Source organism: Rhipicephalus sanguineus, chromosome 11 (genome assembly GCF_013339695.2).
Source record: "Rhipicephalus sanguineus isolate Rsan-2018 chromosome 11, BIME_Rsan_1.4, whole genome shotgun sequence".
Taxonomy (NCBI): Eukaryota; Metazoa; Arthropoda; class Arachnida; order Ixodida; family Ixodidae; genus Rhipicephalus; species Rhipicephalus sanguineus.
The window spans coordinates 34,909,368-34,917,989 of record NC_051186.1 but is presented as its reverse complement, the minus strand read 5'-3'; the positions used below and the strand labels follow the sequence as shown (position 1 = coordinate 34,917,989).

General features: G+C 49.6%; 1 non-coding gene across 1 annotated transcript; it reads left to right on the top strand.

Annotated features, from left to right (window-relative positions):
- Positions 1-7,916: 7,916 nt before the first annotated feature.
- Positions 7,917-8,042, top strand: LOC119375669 (U5 spliceosomal RNA). Its single transcript, XR_005180418.1, has one exon. It is a non-coding gene; the product is annotated as a U5 spliceosomal RNA (small nuclear RNA).
- The last annotated feature ends 580 nt before the right edge of the window (positions 8,043-8,622 follow it).

Here is an 8,622-nt window from a genome sequence, read left to right as displayed (position 1 = left end):
ACCCTTCTGAACTGCGATTACAAGCTCATAGCCAAGTGCCTGTCCGTACGACTCACTCCAGTGCTAAGCACGGTTTTGGGTCCGTACCAGGCATGTTGTGTTCCAGGGCGGTCCTGCCAGCTTCATGGCTTTGCTATCAGGGACCTGATCGAATGGGCGAATGCACGGAATCTCAGCGGCATTCTCTGCTCATTCGATCAAGAAAAGGCGTTTGACGTTATCAGTCACAGGTACCTTTTCAAGGTTTTAAGAGAGGCCGGCTTCAGCGGCCAGTTTATCAGTATGGTTAGAGCTCTCTATTCTCGTCCCAGTTCGGCTGTTGTAATACAGGATCGCATCTCGGAGCCTTTCGACGTAGGTCGTGGAGTTAGGCAGGGGGACCCGCTCTCGCCTGCCCTCTATGTGCTTGCGTTCGAGCCGCTTCTGCAGAGGCTTTCCAGTGACAACAGCATCGGTCGATTTCCCCTTCCACCAGGCTCCCCTCCTGTCGCACTGTTTGCCTACGCAGATGACCTCTCCATTGTTGTCCCTGACGAGGCCACAGTTTGCACCGTCTTGGACGTCATGGAGGGGTACTGCTCGGCGAGCGGAGCCAGGATAAACAGGTCCAAGAGTGTAGTCATGTATCTGAACTCCGCTCCTTCCAGTCCGCGTCCTGTTCACGGCCTACCCGTGCAACAACGCCTACGTATTCTGGGTTTCCATTTCGAACCGGATGGCCTGACTACTGAAAACTGGAGGCTGGCTAAGCAAAAGCTGACCGACAGGATTCAGGAAATCAGTGCCTTGGGATGCCCATTGACGGCCAGAGTAACGATCATTCGATCGCTGCTCTTTTCTTTTCTGACCTATGTAGCTTCCGTTATGCCGGTTGCAACCCGAACCAAGTTAGTCTTGGAGGGGCTCCTCTTTCGTTTCCTATGGAGTGGCTCCTCTATGTATGTGGCGCGTCCTGTGATCAAGTTGCCCAGGAATAAGGGAGGACTCGGAATTCCCGACCTGGGCATCGTGGCCACTGCGCTGCATCTTAGATGGACACGGGTAGCTCTCGAATCGGATATGCTCCTAACTCGAAGCTTTGCGTCGTTTTTCCTAAGCACACGACTGCGGCTGTTCTCACCTGAGGCATTTTCTAACTCAGTGCCTCGGGCGGGAACTCCTTCACCCTTCTATGCGGGGGCCGCCTCCACTCTGGCTCGTCTCCGTGACGCCAACCCAGGGATAGAGCTAGATTCTCTCGAGCTCCATGATCTAGTCGACTTACTCACGCCGGACCTCCCGGCCCACTGTGTGAGATATGACCTGTCCCGCCACAGTCCTAACTGGAAGCTAATCACTGCCAGTTTTCTGGACGCCAAGCGCGCTACATTCATGTACCGCATGGCAAGAGGGTGCCTGCCCATAACATTCAGGCCCTTCACAAAAATCCCTACCAGAGGAAAGTGTCCGTTTTGTGGCAGTAGGGAGGATTTGGTTCACATCTTCTCTCAGTGTGCACTCCCAGCAGCCCTCCTTCAAAGGATAGCTAGCTTGTATGGCCACCCCGGAGTTCCATTCGAAACCGTTCGGTTCTTGAATCCCCTGCCTGCGCAGGCGGTTAACCAGTACGTGCTTCTTCTCGTCGAGTGCTCTTACCAAGTTTGGGTGGCACGGTGCGCTGCCGTTTTCGATGGGAGGCGGCCGGGTCTTCACGAAGTACTTGCAAAAGTGCGGAAGGAGATCTGGTTTGTCCTCCACCGGGAACGGCAGCGCCTGGGCGTTAAGAAGTTTCTCGAAACCTGGCACCGTCCAGCAGTCATCTTTAGTGAGTCAGGAGGGCAGATCACCATCACCTTTTAATGATGGCTCCCTTTAAGGTACACCGAACTGGCCTAGCGTGCCAGTCACTTGTGTTTGCGGAACCAACAGCCCGAGCCGGTCTGGGTGCATGCGACTTCGGTTGCTACACCGCGGTGATGACGGTCGAGGTCTCCGCTGTTGCTTACCCGTGCTTTGCATGCGCCCAGGTAATCCAGTCGCCTTGTTGGGCTCCACCCACGAGGTCCACGTCGGTCGTTTGCGTTCTGTGCTCGGTGACTCTGTTCGCCGCGACGAACGGCGGCCCCCTTGTCCGGGTAGGACACCGCTGGCCTTTGGCCACGCGGTACTCCCTGGGTACGTCTAGTTTGGGTGCGGTGACCAAGGTTGCCGCGCCAAACGATAGCCCCAATGTGGTTGCAGTTCAGTGCGCGACGATTGGACTCGTCGAGCCGAACTGTGGCCCCCCCGTCCGGGTAGGACCCCGCCGGCTCCCAGCCGTGCGGTATTTCTCGGGTACGTCTGTTTTGTGTGTGGCGACTGAAGTTGCCGCACCAAACTGTAGCCCCATGGCCGAGTCTCTCTGGCGTGGGGCCGTGAGACTGGCTACGTCTGTTTGGCGCTTCGCGCCGAGCGGTAGCCCCCTTGTCCGGGCAGGGACCGTCTTTCCGAAACAAACCTTCCCCTCCACAACCCGAGGGGGAGGAAGTGCCGGGATAGACGTACGGATGATGATGGGTTGATGAGTATCGTAGAACTCCGGGACAAAGCGCCTCCGGGCGCCGCGTCTCCTTCCCATCTGACAACGGCACCGTGGGGAGGGGCACTCAAATGAGCCTATAGCCCAATTTTTGTGAGGCCCTTCCCGTTTGGGCGGGGCCTGATTACGAAATCGAAGATCAGAATTCGCGAGAACGGCGTACGACTTATGCACCGTCACCCTAGTACTGCATGAACCCACAGTGGTAACGGCCGTTTTTGGCGCCGTAGTTGTCCGCCGGTGTCCGTAACCACTATCGCACGAAATAAGAAAAAAAAAATGGCCGCGTATCTGCGTGCTTCGCTGCAAATGTCGTCTAAAGACGATAGAAGAGGCGCTGCGTGAGATATGGGCCATCTGGCAATACGTCGGGAAACATGAGTGCTGTGTTGCGTGCTGGTAGTCCCGGCGCAGCGGCAGACGAAGACCGGCGGTGACCAACGCGACCGGTGGGGACGCCGGCCAGCCCGAACACGCTGTTTGGCGCGATGCGCCGAAGGAGAAGAAACGTCCGCACTCAACGAGTACTGTCCACAAACTCTCTTACTTACACGTCGCCTGGGTAAAACAGGAATTCCAGAGCGGCGCCCCTTGTCATTCGTACAATGCAATACTGAACCGAAACCGAAACACAACATGAGCTTGTGCAGAGGGCACGGAGGAAGACAAGTTTCAGCGCAGTCGCATTTTCAGCGCACCTTAAGAAACTAGGGTTGTAACATTGTAGGGCGAGTAGGGCCAGAAGGACCGTCACGACGAAAACCTGCCTCCTCAGTCGTATTCGCCTGGAACGTTAGTGTGGCTTCGCGTTCCTTTCTCCGCTCCTGGCCTTTCCACAAAGCTACTGCCTAAGTACGAAGGCCCCTACCGCGTCCTACGTCAAGCATCCCCAGTTAACTATATGATTGAGCCTGTTCAATCATCTACGGACCGCCGTCGTCGCGGCCGCTAGACTGCTCACGTCGATCGACTAAAGCCGCCCACCAGTTGTACCTGTTCCTTAGGTCGCCATGATGGCTCCTTTTCCGCGGGGGAGTGATTTGTAACATGGTAGGGCGCAGACAAGAACGCCTGCGAAAGACGAAGACGGTTGTTGTTGGCGCTCGCGCGTGCTCGGCTTGGACCGCTGATCGCTTCAGCTGTGGCAATCTTTAAATAAACGCATTACTGTCTCAACGTTAAACGCATACCATCAAGGTCTTTAAAATTGCGTATCTATGTATTTTGTATTAAAGGAACACACCACCTAATACTTACCTAATGATGTTACGCCTCAGTTATGCGTAATATTTACTTTTCGATCGACAACGTTCACAAGTATGAACTGCCGTACCAGTTCAAGATGGTTGGGCGGTAAGCAAGTGGTTCAACTTTGGCCGGTTGGCTGAATCGGGTGACGTGCCAACAAACAGAAAGACAGACCAAAATTTCTGCGTTTAAGTTCCCCAAGGAAGACTATCGTCTTTACAAAAATGGCCGCGTATCTGCGTGCTTCGCTGCAAATGTCGTCTAAAGACGATAGAAGAGGCGCTGCGTGATATGGACGCCATCTGGCAATACGTCGGGAAACACGAGTTCTGTGTTGCGGGCTGGTAGTCCCGGCGCAGCGGCAGGCGAAGACCGGCGGTGACCAACGCGACAGGCCATCGAGGCTGGTAGGCCTGGATAGTGCTACGTAGACGAACATCAATGGATGGTGTTTGTCGTATTCGTAGACTACCTGCGCGTATCTGGCCTACGTAGCCTAGTCTTCAAAGCGGCTGTCAATCAATCTGGCATCATCCTCGGTCAGCATGAAGCCATCGCCCAGCCTTGTAACTTGTAAGAAATAAAGAGGAGACTGCGTTGTTCTAGTGGACGAAGTGCACTTTACGGTGCGGTGATGTGGATATCATATGTAACTTTCGTTAATGATTCCTCCGGGGTCGAGCAATGCTTCAATACAGCTTGCTGAATCATAGGAATACAAACGTAATGTTTATTGGACTGCTAAAAAAGCGGAGCCAATACTGGAACTACAGACGTTAATCTGATATGAGGCCTATATCGTAGAAGTACACATCGTAGGAATATCATGTAGTGTTTATTGCTTTCTTGTAAAATTAGATAGCCAGCACCACAACCACAATTGACGTTGCACCGATATTACGCCTGCGTAGGCTGTTTTTCCAAACCAGTTTATAGACCTGGCATAGCTCAGTGGTAGAATACCTGATTGCCACGTAGAATGCTTGGGTACGATTCCTGCTGAAATCCTAATTTTCATTCTTTCCATTCGTTGAGTCAACGCTGCCGATGTTGGTTTTCGTTAACGCTCTAGCATTTGAGTTACCAATGTCTGTTCTCGCCGTTCCTGAGTAGATATAAACCGTCAATCACCTGTGGCGCATACCCGTACACCGCGGCCCGTGGTAAACGGGTATGTGCCACACGTGTCCGGTGGAAAGGGTTTGACGACGTACGCGACAGGATTTTCACGTTATTCATGTCATGACTCGGCAATCATATTCGTTAAATCGTCTTACCCTTCCATGCAAATTTTGGTCTACACCAAGTTAAGGAGGTGATCATGAGAGCACCCAGACGTAGGCGGCTAGATAGATAGATAGATAGATAGATAGATAGATAGATAGATAGATAGATACGTGGAGGAAGGAAAAGCAAAGGAGGGAGCATGACGTTACGCGATTGAAGCCCACCGTGTCGGCCCAACACGTGATCAAAACGTCAGAGCGCACGGGTAGGTTTTATTACTACCGGTGGCGTTCCGTTTTTGAACGTCCTCTGTGAGCCGTCTGGTCTGCGCCGAACAAGCGCGCTTCGATTAAAAGCTACCGGGTGCCATACCCGAAATCTCGGCAAACCTCATTTCTTGCGTGATCTTGACGCAAAAGGTCACGTGTTGGGCCGACACTGCTGGCTTCAAAGCGAGTTGGCTTGCCAAGGCTGGCTCCGTGATGTAATGCTACCTCCTTTCTTTTTCTTTCCTCCATAGATAGATAGATAGATAGATAGATAGATAGATAGATAGATAGATAGATAGATAGATAGATAGATAGATAGATAGATAGATAGATAGATAGATAGATAGCAGAGGCGTAGCCAGAAATTTATTTCGGGGGGGGGGTTCAACCATACTTTATGTATGTTCGTGCGTGCATTTGTATGTGTGCGTGTATATATACGCAAGCAAAACTGAAAAATTTCGGGGGGGGGTTTGAACCCCCCCCCTTGGCTACGCCCCTGATAGATAGATAGATAGATAGATAGATAGATAGATAGATAGATAGATAGATAGATAGATAGATAGATAGATAGATAGATAGATAGATAGATAGATAGATAGATAGATAGATAGATAGATAGATAGAAACGCTCAAAGTGCCAGAGGTTCGCTAAGAAATGCTTCGCATTTATAAAAGAATGGAACGAGGTTCGAATCTGGGCCTTCTGCATATGGGAGCTCAGTGTTCTACCTCAGAGCCATGCCGGTGCTTGTAACCGATTTGCAAAAAGACCCTATACAGGCTTCATGTCGGGAAGGAACCACATTAACATATGTAATGTAGTGTGGTAGAAGAGTAAAATAACGACCAGGGTCACACAAATGCGCATTCTGTAAGCGGGCGTCACACAATGCAAATTGCGCAACGAGTGCTTCCAACCCATTACAAAGGCCTCTACCATAAGTCTTCAACGTCATCAGCCAGAGCATCAACAAAGTGCACGTAATGCCTTACAGGTGTTTAGCGCGCGAGTACCACGGTTCTCCACAGAATGACGAAAAATTGCATAGTGGCTGCATCCCTACTTCACAAAAATTATGATGATTTATAGCGTAGTGGGTTCCTGGCAAGTGCACTTCTATTGGTTGCCAAGGAAGCCCATAAGGCTCCCATGATCCATTTCCTCAGGCTCTCAACAAAGTTAATTCCTTCTCTCTCTCGCTCATCGGTTAACGTGTGTTATAAAGCGTGGTGGGGCAGTTAAGTAATGACCAGGCGTCACACAATATGAATTACGCAACTAGTGGGTCGTTTAAAGCTTCCAACGCATTAAAAAGTGCTCAGCCATAATTTCATCGTCATTAACCACCGTAATAACAAAGTGCACATAATGCCTCACAGATGGTACCTCGCTTCTCCGCAGAATAACGAATAATGTCGTGGTGGGTGCTTCCCAACTTCCCAAAAATTATGATTTGTGGCGTAGTGGGTACTTTGCTAAGGTACTTGTATTAGTAGTCACAAGAGAGTTTATAACAGGCTCTAGAAAGGCCGCTCTTCCAGCTTTCGCTGTGACTGTGCTGCGCTTTCCGCGCAGGCCTGGCGTTTCTTTCTTTTTTTTTTTTACGGCGCATCAGAAAACTCACCCTCCGTAGTCTGTAGCTGCAGTGGTTGATCCCAAAAGCACATGGTTATCTTACAAGCAGTATATTTCGATCTGAAAAGACCCTAATCTATACGTAGATGTCCTCCAGCAACGCTGTGAAGTGATAGCGATGCCGATAGCCCTCCTCGCATATTATGCTCAAGGTTCTGCTTTCACAGGAGAGTGAAACTGTGGTTAACCACCTTCATGTTGACATTTTTTACCGTTTTGGAATATTAAAAAAACAAGGTAGAATAAGTTTTCTGAACACTCGTTTTTACGTGAGGTCCCTTTACCGCCTCGCGAGCCAGGCGCTCGTGGCCTCCGCGATTAGTTCCGGCAACGCGTTGCCGAATCTCCTCCAACTTCTCCAACTTGGAGAAGATTCTGCTGGGAATCTTCTCCAACTCGTCAGCAACTTGTGCCGCTAGGCCCTCAGCTAAAAACGTTCATGCTGCCGCTACACGTTACTAGACTAGGTTCCTAATCTTGCATTGTCGTAACGATTAATGTAACATTTGTAACATGCGCGAACAAGTATTGTCGTAACGACTACTGTATCATTTGTCATAATTGCAAACAATTGACAAATTTTTTCATTTTGAAATTTTTTTGGGGGGGAGAAATTTCATTGATAACAAAGGACTAGGCTGGATGGGAAATAATGAAAATTTGAAAGCTTGCGCCACCTCTTGGGGATGCTTGTACGTAACTCTACTGCTGCATACGTTTTGAAGGTCAAGTGTTTATGACTACTACCAACAAATAAATCAAGGACTTGACTTGCTGAGTCTTCGTAAATCACATTTCTAATTGAAAGAAATTGTTTAGCTGAACAATTCTGGTACAAAATATAATGCATACTTAGTTCCATTGAGCAGAAATTACAAAATATTGCGTGGAATGGTAAAGCCGCTTATAGCTCTAGTCGCTCTAGTGACATGGCCGTTGTATGTGCGGTGTCTAGGCGTGCAAGTGTTTGTGTCATCAGCTCGGGCCTCTCCCCACGCATACGCATCAATCTTTCGCCTTTTACTAAAGATTACCGTGGGGACGGGCAATCGAATGAGTCTATTGGCCAATTTTCATGAGGCCCTCTCCGTTTAGATGGGGCCTAATTACGGATTCAAAAGTCAGAATGACTGCATCTTTGTGTGCCTTCATAACCGTGTCTCAAGGGCTTTCTGGAATGCTATCAGAGCATATCATGCCGCATGCGCTTTGTACGTTCGAAAGCTGTAATGCAAGCTCGGCTGCACGCGACAGCACAGAAAGTTATGCCGTCAGTTGAAATCCGGCGATACACGATGTCTACAGATCTACACCCGATAGTCGCTCTTTAGGAACAATAAACGACGTACGGTGAGGGATCGTAAATATCTCTCTCGTACTAGGTCGCCTCGAGAGAATTAAACTTTATTTCCTTCACCAACCAGGTCGCCTAAAAAAATTATCTAACAAGCACTTTACACACTGCATGGCGTTTTCTGAGACTTCGAAGGAAAGGTGGTTCGACTCCTTTCCTTGTGAGTGGCACGTGTTGTTGCCATAATATCGACTCCTAACATTGATTAATATTTTCACAACATTCAAACAGCATTTCCGGAAAATTAAAGCGCTAGAAACATTCACATCAGTTTAGAAATGCAGGACAGGCGCTATTACAGCAATTAATGTCGATGCAACATTTATGC